General features: G+C 34.7%; 1 protein-coding gene across 1 annotated transcript in view; it reads left to right on the top strand.

The window, feature by feature from the left end:
• Nucleotides 1–15,815, top strand: part of LRP1B (LDL receptor related protein 1B) — a 1,825,183-nt gene that overhangs the window by 1,047,330 nt on the left and 762,038 nt on the right. The window lies entirely within an intron of this gene.

Here is a 15,815-nt window from a genome sequence, read left to right as displayed (position 1 = left end):
AGTGTTAAAGGAATTAAATTGAGCTATTTATCCACCTTTATGGAAGATGTAGATTTACAATTATATATTTACAGTGCCAAGTGGCAGAACATAAGATTTAACAGAACATTAGAGACTTCTGTAATATTTGGTTCTCACTAGAATATTGGTTGTGTCACTCAAAGTGCATTGAAAATATCAATGCCCCCATAGTCATCATAATTCTTGCACATTGTTTCTTACTTTATAAATCATTAAAATTGAGTTCTGTAGAGTTGTCTTAGAAACATCAATATCTATAGAGAAATTTTGTTTATACCTATTTTTATTTATACATACGAATGCGTAATTATGTATATGAAAACATATGCATATACTTTATTAAAGTCAGTGCATTTCATAAATTACTTGGCTTAGGAACAACCAATCAAGTAACAAAATAATATAACTTTGGTATAAGTAGAAAAGATCTTTAATAATCCAGCAAAGCAAATCTTTGGCTTCGGTGTGTTACATAGCGATTCTGGATCAGTTCCCTCACATATACAGTCTGTTTACTTTTTGAATGTTATAAAAATTCTTGATTTGCAGAACATTAATTATATGTTTATTATGTGAAGGACACTGTGCTAGCTATAAGAGGAGCTAAAAGGAATTTTAGGATATGGCTACCACCTTCAAGGAGTTCATAATCTACATGTGGAGATAACATAAATGCACAAAAAATGTAAAGGCTTTGCAGCATTTAATTTAATTAATAAGTTCCAAGCTGGCCCAGAGAAATATATGATTAATGGAGAATTTCCACGTAATGAGAATCTGTAGGAAGGAAGAGCTGCCTTTATTTGGGTGTTCTCAGACAAGTATTTGTGGAGGATGTGGTATTTGGGCTAGATCTTAAAGGGAGAGTGTTAAAGGTGAGGAGGGGATATTTCAGCACATGCCATGAAAAAAACAAAAACAAAAACAGAGCACATTCTCCAGAAAGAGGATGAGGAGAAATTAAGTGGATCCCTACTGGAGGTTTTGTTTACACTTAACAGTGACAGAGGAGATGAGGAAAGTGAGAGGTGGTGAAATGAAAGAGCTTCAGAGCGAGGTGAGGGGGCTCAGATAAAATCCTGAAGGGGTGAGAGACAGGAAATGCTTTTGAGCCAAAGAATAATGGGAATGAAACGATATTTTAGGCGAATCAATCTGGTGGTGGAGTGCAGATGAATCAGAGAGAGGAAGGAGAGAAAACAAAAGCGGAGAGACAAACAAATTATTTACAGCGCGAAAGAAGGATAATGAATGGTGGTCTCTCCTATCTTTCAGAGGGAATGGGGGCAGCACAAGGAGATTATTCATTCAACTCAGGTTCACTTTAAATCAAACCTTTAAAGATAAAAAAAAAGTACACTTTCCACAAGTGACAAATGAAGTGCTAAAATGAAAAATGTCCCTGTTTTTGTCTTTTTTAGAGTTTACTGATTAAGGCAATATAAATCCACCATAATTTAACATTCCCAAGGAATGTCTAATTAGAGTTAAGATCTTTACTTTAAATTGGACGTGACAGAGGCTGCCTGCCTGCTTTTCTCTGTAGTGTGATATCAGATGACAGGAACTTGACAATTTTAGAAGGACAGTGAATTTGCACATTCTCTCTAACTAGGTGTGTTTGGATTGCTCTGATTTTCACCTAGACATTTTCAAGAGGGACTGAAATGCAATATAGAGGGTTGTTGATTTCTTTTCAAAAAGTGTCAGTGTCCAGGCTGTGACTGAATGTTCCAGCTAATAATCCTAACTTTGATAACAATATCTTATCAGTGACATTGGTGGTTCTGTGCATTCCACCACAGCAACAGAGATCAACTCTAATGTCTATGTGACTGCCAAGCACATCTTTACAGTGTTGCTTTGGCAGTATGGAGGTTGTGAGAACATTTTGCAGATTTTCACACCTGAAATATATTTAACATTCTGATGTTCCTATACAAGGGACCTCTTCATGTCTTTTTATTTATCTTTTTCTCTTACTGGTAAAGAGAATAGTAATAGACATTATGACACAAGATTACAATATGTCAAAACAGAACTTATGTTTGGCAAATGGCAATTTGTGATTCTTGGAATCAGAAAAAATAAGTTTTATTCACTCATTTAGCGGGAGTGTCTAATATCCAACTTGAAGACAGGGAACCAATGCTTGGTTTGACAAATGATTTTGTAAGCTTGGTGGAAATTCTGAGTCTTAGATAAATTTGTACAGTTTGAAGTAAAAGGTTATAAAAATTTTGCTGTTTGTAAATAAAACGTAAATATCTTGGACATCTTCTGCATAAGCTCAGATCCCTTCTAGAAAGAAAAAGACAACATTCTAAGAAAAGACTCATTTCCATTCATTCATTGATTTTCTTTCTCTCAGAGGTTTATTAAAAAACTCCTGAGTGTGGTATATCCTATAGTCTTTGTGGAATCTTGTGGGCTGAAATAGTGGTTAAATAAATCAGAAAGGAAAATTTGAGACACGTATATCTTAGTACTTACGAAAAATATCTATGAAATGAAGACATAATAATGATTTAACAAAAATAGACTTCTATAAGGACAAAACATTTACCAAAATCTGTACTTTTTAACTCTCCAGAATTTTTGCTAAAATTTTTGTAAAATTCATACTGTCTCTTTTTTAAATTAATACTTGATTTATTTATTTGTCCAGTCAATAAATATTTAATGAATGTCTTCTCTGGGCCAGGTGCTCTCTGGATGATGGGGATGCTGCAGTAAACGGGAAAATTTCATATTTAGTTTATATTCAAATAGTGGAAGGCAGATAATAAACAAACACACAAATGAACAAAATGATAAGTGCTATAAAGAAAATAAAGTAGAACACTGTGGTAGAAAGTAAAAGGTGATATCAACAGGAGGGAAAATTAGACTAAGTGGTCAAGGAATTTATTAGCCATTCTTGCCGGGTATAATTGTTTGTCTCTCTAAGAGAACAAGGTAGATCCTCTTTATAAGATTGAATTCACTTTGATCTTCTTATATGTCTTGTCCAAGATTCAGTTTTCATCGTATGAATTATAATTTTCATCAGAAAGGAAAAAATATAAAAATGATAATTTACTATTCAATTTAGTATTGTGTGTATTCTATTAGTATAGTACTTGTTTTTAAACTGTATAAGTTAACTTTACTTGGATACATATATCCAAATCGAAGCCATGTTAAAATAATCTTTCATATCATTTTATATCTTTACAGCATTAAAATAACACTCAAAGCATTTTTCCTGAGTTTGAAAGTTATCAATGCCTTCAGCTATAACAGAAAAGCTGTAGTTTCAATAGATCCCATAATTAAACTAGAGATTTGAGGTAACCAAGTTTGTGGTAATTTGTTACAATAGGCACAGCAACTAACACAAAGCCTGTACTCTTAACCAGTTTGCTTAACCAGTTTGACCTTATATATTCTGGTGGGTTCTGAGTGATTGAGATCTGGAGCAGGTACACGTTGCCACACCTCAGAGTCTTCCTTTATTGAAGGTACTTATAGGAGCCACGAAGTTAGAGAACAATGAATAACTCTTGACAGGATGCAAGATAGGCTCTCTTTTTTGATATTATGAATACACGTGTCGCCAGGAGGAAGGGGAAGCAGTCTCCCTACACCAAACATATTCTGCAAATTACATATTTAAAGGTAATCTGTTAAGATACTACCAAAGGGTAGTACCATACTTATGTTATTGCTTGTCCAGCATCTGTAGGGTCAAACCCCGTTCTTCAGTTCAGTCCCATCCCCAGTATCTCCATAATCCCTCCATGGATTTTATAACCCAGGAGTTCCTCTAATTTTGTGTTGAAATGTCTGATATTTTGCCTGGGCCATGAATTATTATTTGATAATTCATCATTGTAATACTCAGAACTCTCACTGCTACCACCACCATACACACACACACACACACACACCTGTGCACACATGACCACTAACTTAAGACCCGCTTCAGAACTCCAGAAATATTTCCAGTCCTTTAACCGATCCTACGACAGCCCCTCACAACAGATTGTAGGATGTGATCTATTTCCACGTGACACCGACTAATCTGTTAGATTGTCATTTTCTGCACCCAGAAATCACCATTTGCTTTTGAATTTCAATGAACTTCACCATTGTATAACTCTCTAGGAATTTCTAGTGTCTCATAACGATAGAGTTTTACAGTGATGAAATCAATGTGTTGGGATATCTATAATGAATTATGTTAGAGAGTTCCCATGAACTTTAAATAGTAATGATGCCTTGCAAAACATTTTAAAACTAAGAACAAGCTTTTACTCTGTTATTAGATTACAGGTGATTACCAATGTTGTTTTTCTGACTTTAACTCTGAACTTTCTCAAAGAGTAAAGCTCTAAGACTCTGAGAGATGCAGACTCTGACCAACCATTAAAGGAAATAATGAATACATTTGTTAGTAATGAGACATTTCCTAATTAAAACTATTAAGAAGAGATTTGTGAGCATTTGCAGCTCTTGAGAATCTCATGCATATTGTCCCACTGAGCAGCAAGGTTGTGGCCTCTTTGCACAAACTGACTCTTGCTATCGATAAGATGTTAAACCAAAACTTACTGGAGATTTGAGTTCTGAAAATATGAGTTCAATTTCATGTTTAGTTTGTAAATAGAAGTTTCTCATAATTTGTGATATGTCTTATAAAATATATGAGATATTTGAAAAAAACTCTAAGCCCATATATGTCTTTTTGTCCAAGAAGTTGGCATGGATATAAGAAGATTGAAATCTGGGTTCTAAAATATATGAATTCATAAAAAAATGGAATTGACCGTGTAGCTAATGGGTTTTAGTAAACATGGAGGAGAAGACATCTTTCCCCTTATTTGTTTCCAGTCAAAAAAGGTATACATACACATGTATAAGTACGGATAAATACAGCATACTACACACACACACACACACACACACACACACGGACTCAGAATAGCTCTAGAAGCTTCTGTAAATAAGTCTATTATCTTGTAAATGTTAAATTGCTGGTAAAGTCAAAAGAGAGAATGTGAAAATAGTTATTAATCTCAAAAGTACCATTGAAGTATTGTTACAAATATAGTTGTTACATTAAAAATTCTGATCAGTAGTATTTTTTTGAGCACTTTAAATAAATTACCAATTTTCGGCATGAATTAAAATTTAAAAAATACATTCAACCCAGTTTAATTATTCTTAACCTCATGTAATTTTTGCTTGCTGTTTCAGAAATCACTTGAGAATCCTGTATTAACCTAGGACCACTGCTACGAACATTGACTGGAATTTGTGCTGTTGCTTAAGTTAATGCAAATTTCTGATTACAAAACAAAGTTTGGTAAATCAGACTTGGCTGACTTTACCATAGGGATTCTAAAGTAGGAAATGTTAGCTCTAATTGTGGGGCCAGATAATACCCACAATGTAAACTGAGCAAGTTCCCGTGAAACTGGCCTTTATGAGAGGATTTTAGGGGAGTATTAATAGTCATTGTCTGTGTCACAAGAATGTTGAACAATGTGACTCTGAACTATCTAACTTTATTGTTGCCTCCCATTGACTTTAAAAGTTTATTCAGCAAACTTTCCTACCACATAGCAAAACTTGGTAAAATCCCAATCCTTTCTGCTTGCAACTAGGCAACAGACAGACCTCTCAGTCACTTTAAGTCAGAAACACAGCCCCAATTTGGTAATTAGAATGCCCAATCCACTATACATACATATATATCACAATTCTGAAATCAATATACCATCAAATCTTTCTTGTTCCCCACCTGTGTTGTCTTCTGGCTAGAAGCCTGGGAAAGAAAAGGGGGACATATTTTGTTCATTCTCTTTCTCTGCCCTGTATTTATTTTCCCCGCCACACCTCCCAGCTTGCCAGTCAGTTTTTGATGCCCACTCACTTCTCAGCATTTGTGGGAAGAGATAAGAGGGGTAAGAGTGGTAAGGAGTGAGAATGACTAGCAAGGGTCTTATTCAAATTGGTCCTGTTGTAAACTGGCCTTTCTCTGAGCTTGATAGATCTTTAAAATTTACTCTCTTGAAGGGTGTGGATATGTGTGTCCGAGTGTTTGTGTGTGTGCATGTGCAAGCTTTTGGGAAGCATTCTGCTGATCTTTCTAATTTCATTTCCCTTGGCCAAGGTGCATGAAACTCTATGCTTGTGACTTTGCATCCCTGAAGAACCAGTTCATGTCCATCATCTTATTGTTTGAGTCTCTGTACCCAGATGGGCAAACTTGTCGTAATGGACTGAAGATATCCCTATGCCAGCATTCTCTCTTGTGTGGTTCACATTTGGTCCACATAACGATTTGCAAACTTTCAGCACCAATAAACTCTGGGAATGCAGATATAATGCAAATCGGCGACTACTATTCCACCACCAGAGTCCACTTTAGATTTTTCAGGTCTGAGACTTTCTCAGACCTGAGTTTCATGCATCTGGAAAAAACAACTGTAGAGAACTCAGTTCAAAGATCTCTCAGAGGCCCCATGGAAGTTCCATTGCTAGAGTTGAGATGAAAAGTACCCCTCTATTCTCTCTTTCCCACCACCTTTGGAGAGTGAAAGGTAGGGACTAGAGACTTACAGAACAGCAACACCTCTCTCCAAAGACATCTCCTAAAATTCTCCCCCTTTACATTCTGTTCTCTTTACAACCATTGATCTGGTTGAGGCATCCAAGAGTTGTGCAAACAATTCTGATCCAGTTGATTGTAAAATATGAGGACCTTTTTTTCACACTCACTTTGATTTTTTTTTTAATCATTTTGGCTTCTAAGCAAAGCTTTAATTTTAACATTCCATTACAAATGTCATTATTATATTATAACAGTGAGTTACTATTGCTCCTGATTCTGCAAGATTATGAACCAAATTGTAAGATGTCCTAATAGTCATTAGGCAGTGGTCCAAATGACACCTGGAAAGGAGATATAAGAAAAACAACAATAAGACTATCTTGAAAATTCGCTTAAACATATGGATGACAATAAATAGTATTTCACTCACTTTTATGCTCCTAGGCTTTTTTTCTTATCTGATTTTAATACCACTTAGATTGTTAATTTTTATTTTAATCATTTAAAAATAAAAATTTTGCAAGGCTTAGAATTGAGTCTTTTCAAATCAAAGTGTTAAAAAAATAACATAAATTCACACACAGAAAGCTCTCAAGAGATTCCATGACAGCGCCATCACTAGACATGAGGTGAAGGAGCATCTCTCCACCCTCTTGTCCTTTCCTCCGATTGTAACGTCTCAGATGTTGCCTTTGACTATCATTTATATTTGTAAGTGTAAGGAAAACCAGACATGGTGTATTTTCTAAAATGTTATATTTCTAGTCAGGAAACAGTATTACCTGAGTTAATTTTCTGTCCAAATTCTCCAGAATCACAAAATATATAAAGGGTGTACATAAAAATTAAAATTTCCAGCCCCAGACTGGCACTGGCTCTCAAGATGAGTGCAAAGATTACTCATTTGCTGTGCTTCACAAATCATGGAACTGATCCTATTAACTAATTCCCATTGCTTATACTATTTTATCTTATGCCTCAGAGAAAATCCTGTAATTTGGGGTACCATAGCCATGACTTGTGAACTGAACAAATTGTATTATGGGGAGTGTGCTCTAGCAGAAGGAACCTAAGACACTTAGCTAGGGGTTTGTGTGTTCCATACTTGCTCTATCACAGATTGGTTTGAGGACGACCTTTGCCAGATACGTTTATCTATATTTAGAGTCAAAAATTTTGCATTTAATGTCAATCATATTAGTTCTTTGGTACCACATAGACAAAAATCTTTAAGTAATTGATGTTTTTATTTCCTTTTTTTTTTTTCTGAGCAAAATGGCTAAAGTAACTGGTATTCTTTTGTTCTATTCAAAAATGGCTGCAGGTGCTAGCCCAGTGGCATAGTTGTCAAGTTTGCATGCTTGGCTATGACAGCCCAGGGTTCACAGGTTCAGATCCTGGGGGTGAACATACACACTGCTCAACAAGCCATGCTGTGGCAGCATCCCACATATAAAATAGAGGAACACTGGCAAAGATGTTAGCTCAGGGACAGTCTTCCTCAAGCAAAAAGAGGAAGATTGGTGATAGATGTTAGCTCAGGGCCCATCTTCCTCACCAAAAAAAGAACCAAAAGGCTGTAAATCTTACTCTGAATACCTATATTTTTCTTCTGAGAAATTCTAGCTGCTATTCTAATTGTATTTCTAAAAATCAGTCTTATTGCAGCATAATTTACATATGGTAAAATTCACCTTTTTTAAAGGAACAGTTCAATGTATCCAATTGAGTAACCACCACTAGAATCAAGTTAGAATATTTCTATGACCCCAGAAAGTTCCCTCATGTCTTTAACAATCACTTATCTAATTTCCATTCTGATCTGATTGTTCTTTACATGCTTTTACCTTTTCTGAAATATCAGAAAAATTTAATCATCTAGTGAGTTTGGCTTGCTTCACTTAGATAATGCTTTTGAGATTTCTCCATGTTGTTGAGTGTATCAAATATTTATCCTTTTTTTATGTTGGGTTGCATTATTTTATATGGATGTACCACAATTTTTTTTATTCAATTACCAGTTGATGTTCATTTGGATTGCTTCCAGTTTGGTCAATTATGAAGAAAGCTGTTATAAACATTTGTATACAATGCATTGTATGGACATGTGTTTTCATTTCTAAAAGTGGATTGCCTGGTAATATGGTAGGTGTATGTATAACTTTCTAAGAAACTGCCAAACTCTTCAATCTGTTCAAACTGTTTTTCAAAGTGGCTGGATCATTTTGCTTTCCCAACAGTAAGGTACAGGAATTTTAATTGCTCTGCCTCCTCTACAGCACAATATTATCAGTCTTTTTCATTTGAGTCATGTTAATAAGTATCTGTTGATAACTCATTGTTTTAATTTAAGGGTTTCCCCATGAAGGTCATCTTAAGGTCTGATTCTATTAACAGCTTCCCTCTTCTGTTGGCCAGTTTATCTCAATGAATTGTTTGTCTTTTGTTGCTTTTTGTGTATCTCATAATTATTTACTGAATATCAAATAGTACATAGAAAAATCTTAGAGACTCAAATAGATAAAGTTTATGCTTAGAGAATAAGCATATTTCTTCTGTCAGTGTATTAGGGTGGAGAGTTTGGTCAATCTATTCAGTGATTGGGCTGGGTTTGGATTTTGTTCTCATTATAGCTACCTTTGGTGAGCCAAAGCTTCCAGATCCTTTCAGTGATGGGCTGATATGACCTTGTGTGTAGTGTGGAGACTCAAGGATGCCTGCTCATTCCTCAGCTTTCTATAGTCCCTACATGGCTGCCTCACTGAGGGGTCTCTCTCCACTCTTGCCGTTCCCTCAATGGTAGACTGTTGTGATTTGTTACTAAGTAGAAGGCTCATGGTGGGTGAAAGAAGTGTTCTCCATTCTCCTGGTCCAGGTTCATTCTTAGGTCCTGTGTGTCTGGGCTTTGGAGCTGGGTCTTTCTGTGCCTCTCCTCCCTTGGCAGTCAACATCTTCCATGTATCTGTGGGAGGTCTTTGGCAGGAGATAATCTTCTGCTTCACTGCCCTACGTAGCAAATCTCTGGTGTTTGTATCAATCCAGGATTCTGGGTCCAAATAGCTTTACTACACTGCCTCCAGAGGCAAACAGCTTTGCTTCTACTCTTCCCTCAACATTGATGTAGCTTTGTTTTGGACCAGTGGCAGTGGAGTTTCTTAACCTTCTTCGAGCATTAGACTAGTGTTGCTTGTTGTGAGTAGCAAACTTGTGGTGGGATAGGGGTGTTTCCTACCTCCCTCATGGTCACGTGGCTTTGGCTTCTACCTTTCCTCAAGGGCAGCTTGTCTTTGCAGCTCACCTTACCTTTGGGAAAGGAAGTGTTCCTGACCCTTTCCTACAACAAATGATGTTCGTTTCTATACCTCCCTCACAGGCAGTGGATTTTTGCCTTGCTTCTGAGAGTGGGAAGTTCTGCTTCTCCTTCCCCTTTCCCAGTGGTTTAAGGGATTCCCTTTGTAAGAGAGAAGAGTTGAGGGATAAGGTGGGTTTCTGTTCTGTGAGACACACAGGGTTCTCTGTCAGGTCTCCCACTATGCCTTCAGTGTTCTTCTTGTGAACTAACTGAAAGGAATTGTTTGTGTCAGGGTTGCCCCCAAATTCAAAACTCTCACATTAAACCACACTTGGTTTTAAGAATTCTTTACCATTTTAGCTTTTTTAAAAAGTCTACTTTTATGTCAGTTGTGTCTTCCTCCTATGCACTACCAACGACATTTCATGTGTCCCATTTTTCCTGGAAGAGGACTGTCACTCTTAGGATTTTTTTCACCTTGTAGCCTTGGCATCTCAGCATTAATTTAGACTCAAGAAAAGTTATGATTTTATAGATTATTAGGCTTCCTCTTACTGTTATGTGTTTCAATATTCTTTTGCTGCTTTCTGCCTCCTAAGCCAAGCCCAACTCCGCATGTTTACAATTCATTAATGCAAATAGGAAATTGAAGAACAAGATTGAAATTTTTTTGAAAACTACTTTCTTCCCCTTTACTTTAGCATTAGAATCAATTTTTTAAAAATAGCTGGGTACTATTTATGAATATGTATGAATTCTTTGTGATGCTTTGAAACATCCACAGTTTACATATAAAGAAATTTCACTTGATCCAAAAAGATTGAAGTGTTTTCTACTTTCTACAAGCTCACATTGTATTATTTTTTGACCAGAAAATAAATAAATAAAATCAGTGATGGGAGTTTTCACTTTGCAAAAAGAAAATTGATTAATGCATTATATTATCAGAGAAAAAATCCATTATTATTAAAGAGATGGTGCAGAATGATATGATTAAGGGTTATCTCATAATCTGGTCCTTATTTATTGCCAAGATTTCCATTCATTTTCCTACATAAGACGTTATTTAATTGCCAAAGATCTTCCAGATAGTAGGCGAGGTATTCATCTAAAAATATAAAATTGTCATTCTCAAAGAGTTTGGATTGTAGTTGAATGTATCTGTCACATTACAAATGAGGCAAAGGAATAAACAGAAGACTAAACAAATAATTTTGCCTGACTTTGCCCTCTATATCCATAAAAAATCACTTAAAAATATTTTTTAACAAATAAATGAATAATAGTACTGAAAAATTGAAAAGTCATCTGTCATCAGTGATCAGAAATAATGAGAATTTCCTAGCTAGAATGGAGATTGGATGAGATTGACTAGAGCACAAGAAACCATAGCCTACACCACCACAGGGGTAAACTTCAGATATGAGAGTTGAAAAGGAGAACCCTATGGTCCTAATAAAAACTAAAAGACATGAAGAGAAGGCCTTAAGGCAATCTTTAAACTGCTTTAATAATGAAGTCAACTAAAAATAATGGATCCAGTTCAATCCATCTCCCCTGGCATTAATTATACTTTTTACAAGAATACACAAAAATTGGATTAGGATGTGTCTATTAATTTAGAGAAAAAAGATAAAGTTAAAATTTTACCTCAAAAAGCATATAAAAATAAAGCTTAAAGAGCACAAAAATATAAAATTAGTGAAATAACTTCATTTTTTTAATGATATTGGGATTTGGAACATTTTCTTAAGCAAGACACAAAACTTGGAAGCCATTAAATGAATTTTAAAATATATATTTATATATATAATATACAAAAGGAAGATTTAAAATATTTTTATGACAAAGGACATAATAATTGAAAACACAGAAGATAAACTAGGCAAAAATATTCACAATATTTATAACAGAAAAAAATGACTATTTTATGGAATAAAGACAATGTAAGAAAAAAATTTTAAAAAGTATTTGTCAAGGCAATTCATAGAAGGATACAAATTTCTTTATTAGACACATGGAGAGGTGCTCAACATCAGAGTAATCATGAAAATGTAAATTAACACAATAGTATGACTTTTACCACCTTTATAAGATTAGAAAAAATAAAAGATTGGGCCTGGCCTGGTGGTGTAGTAGTTAAGTTTGGTGCTCTCTGCTTCGGCAGCCCAGGGTTTGTGGGTCTGGATCCCAGGTGCAGACCTACTCTACTCATCAGGCCATGCTGATGAGGCATCCCACATACGAAATAGAGGAAGATTGGCACAGATGTTGGCTCAGGACCAATCTTCCTCACCAAAAAAACATCATTGTAATAAATGGGGGCCAGCTGTATGGCTTAGTGGTTAAGTTCATGTGCTCTACTTTGGTGGTCCAGGGTTTGCCAGTTCAGATCCTGGGTGTGGACTCAGCACCATTCATCAGGCCATGCTGAGGTGGCCTCCCACATGGAGGAACTAGAAAGACCTGCAGCTGTCATATACTACTATGTACTGGGGGGGGTGGGGATGGGAGAAAGAAAAATAATAATAATAAAAGATCAATAATATGTAATATTAGTGAGACAATAAGAAAATAAAATATTTCCCACACTATTTGGGAAAATGTAAATTGTTACAGTGGTTTTGAAGCATTATATGGTAATATGTATGAAAATTAAACTATATATAATGTTCAACCCAACAATTCCACTATTGGTTATCTATTCTCTTGATGTAATACACATGTTCAAAAAGAAGCATTATTTATAATAACAAAGAAATTGACGACAACATAAATGTCCATCAAAAGAGATATGGTGCATTTTTACTATGAATAATACTAAGTAGCAGTTAAAATGCATGAGGTAGAGCTCCATATACTGATATGAACAAAACTCCAAGTCAAACTGATAAGTAAACAAAGTGAATCGCAAAATATTTTAGGCAGGCAGGATGATCCTATTTATGTAGCTATACAAATATTTTTTTGGAAAAGATTAATGAACTGTTTATAGTGATTACTTCTAGGGAGGGCTGTGTGAATTATTTTGCTCACATCTGATTGTCCTTTTAAAACACATACAACGGGAAATGTGCTTGTATCTTACATAATAATTTAAAAGAAAATAACTACTACAAAGAGATGCAGTCATAGATAAACATGTAAAAGAGTTTTAATGCAACTAGCGAAACTATGATCACTTTTGTTCATGCTAATATAAGTTGGTTTCTTCAAACATGGATAGTTTCTTTAAAAAGATGAACAGCCCTAAACTTTCATCTTACCTCTCAGATGGATGTTATTTTAGTTTAGTCTGCCTTTGCCTGCTCATCCCTTCCCCAAATTCTTTATATCATTGAATTTCTTCCTGTTATATTTGCATAAGGGCTTTTTTCTAAATAAATGTGTGTCTTCTCATTGCAGGCTGGTTGTGCTGCAATCTTTGCCCTATATCTTCATAAACATCTGTCTACTCTCAGTCATGACAATCAGCTTTGAAAAAAATAGCTTCAGGACCAATATTTTTGTGACCTACACAATAGTTAATTGTTTTGGCAAGTCCTCTATAGCGTTTCACTTTGAGACTACTTTGAAGATTACAAAGTTAAAATGGGCCAAAAAGAAGACATCAATTTTGTCTCATAATTATTTTTTTAAAATTTTAAAAGTAAAATATTGAATCAAACATTTAAAATACTAGTGAATTCATGTTATTGAAACTATCAATCTCGGATATCTAAGTAATGTTTTCCAATTCTGTAATTTGAAGTTTTTATTTCATCATAAGATAGATATACATTTTATACATATAAATGTTTTATGTTCATCATTATATATAGCTCCTCCAAGTTAATAATGATTATTTTTACAAATTTCATGGTTTTAATACTTGAAATGATATTTTAAACCAATTTAAATCTGATCTAATTGGCAAAATATTTGTTGTTGTGTAAAAATAGCATTTACTAAGCTCCTAGTATGTACCAGACATTTCATATAATTTATTCTGACCTCAAACTAAGCCTTGAGTGTAGGAGATATTGTGATTTTTGCACAAGTTAGAGACCTGGGGCTTAAGGAGTTAAGGAATATTTTTTTGTAATTCAATTAGTTGCATGCTATGCTGGAGTTTGAACTTGTTTGTCTGATCACAGAATTTCCAGGTGCCATATTCTTTCTAACATGCCATAATACCTCCACTAATTGTGCTGTTATTAAATTAGCTTAGGCTAAGGAAAATTACAAAACAATTGTTATAGAAATTTGGACATAAAAATGTCCTTAAAGATAGTAACATAGTGCAGAGTTTAAATGAGCAGGCGCAGGAGTCAGAATGTCTAAGTTTGAATTCTGCTCCGTGACTTATTAGCTGTGTAACCTTGGGCAGGATATGTAACCTCTCCAAAGCTTTGTTTACTAAATCGGTAAGATAGGAATAGTGATTTTTCTCAGTTGCTCTGAGGTAGGAGCCATCATGTTCATAAGGTACTTAATACATGGTAGGTACTTAATACAGAAATGGCTGGCATTATTTTATATATATGTTATTCTCTAGTTTTATATAGGAAGCCAAATGAATCTAGAGGGGATATATCATTTGCCCAAGGTCTAACGGATAGTGAACAAAAGAGTTGTGACTAATATCTCCAACTTCCAATTTATATTCTTGTCATCTTCCTGCTATTTAGTAGGTTAGACCATCATTTCTAAAATAAGTTAAGTCCTGCAATAATTATGTTCTAGAACAACTATGAAATTCAGATTAATTTCAGCATTCAAATAGAGGGAGAAGAAGCAGCTTTCCTAGCAGGTATTTCATTTTTCTACCAGGAATCCTGGGGACTATAATCCAGATGAGATAAAAGTTGACTATTAGAAAGCAGCACATTCTTTAGAAAAAATAATCTATGATCTAGAAAATTGTATGTATCAAATACCTTGTCACAAACTATGAGCAACAATTATGGAAAGACGTCTGTTTTTTATTAGCCTATTCTTGACAATGTTCTTGGAATATTAGATCATTTGCTATAACATTGATACTGAATTTTCTATCTGTCCAATCTGAGGGCTTTTTCTCCCTTCCTCTTTGAATTAAGAGGTGCTGCCCTGTGGTATCAGAACATGAATTATTCTTTCTTGAATATAATTTACCTATTCTTACATTACTAACATTCGAAATTCTGTAGTATATTCAACATTGGGATGGCAAGGAAGGAAAATATCTTACTTTTATTGACTTTTTACATTGCATAGAACTTTTCAAGTAGTAATATTTTTATCATCCAGGGTATTTATTTAAGTAAAAAACTCTCCAAAATTTGTTTCCATTGCCCCTCAGAGTAGTGATGGCATATGTCAAACAGTGGGGTGTGATATATCTTTAGCCTCATTAAGTGATGTATCTCCATGTGAAAATCTGGGTATGCTCATATGTGTGATTTTCTCTCTGATTCATTTGACTTGTAGGTGGTATCTATAAAAAACCAAAATGTTTTCTACAGTTTCAAATATTTGAATAGTTTTAAGAACCCAGTAGCTAAACTAAGGATTTAATTTTTCTTCTAGGTACTTGGCACTCTCTGAAAACATTGGAATGATAGGCATACTGAAACAATAAAGAATATTCTTCACCAGCATTCTGGAGCAAATAAGCTAGTCATACATCCTCAATTTACTGTTATTTCTTTCCTTCACTCAGATTTATAGTGCTTATATTCATTCATTCATTCATTTTTTTCATTTTACAAATATTGATCATGCATTTAATACTAATCTCTACTAGGAGTTTCAAGCACAAACATACTTCTATCCTGCCCTCATATCTCACAGAGACAAATGAGCAAGTTAGCATGTCCACACTTGAGTAAATTTAACAAGGCGGTAAGTGATAAGTGTCAGGAATAAGATGCAGATAGA

This window comes from Equus quagga, chromosome 4 (assembly GCF_021613505.1).
Source record: "Equus quagga isolate Etosha38 chromosome 4, UCLA_HA_Equagga_1.0, whole genome shotgun sequence".
NCBI classification, from domain to species: Eukaryota; Metazoa; Chordata; class Mammalia; order Perissodactyla; family Equidae; genus Equus; species Equus quagga.
This window is presented reverse-complemented; position numbering and strand designations above follow the sequence as displayed.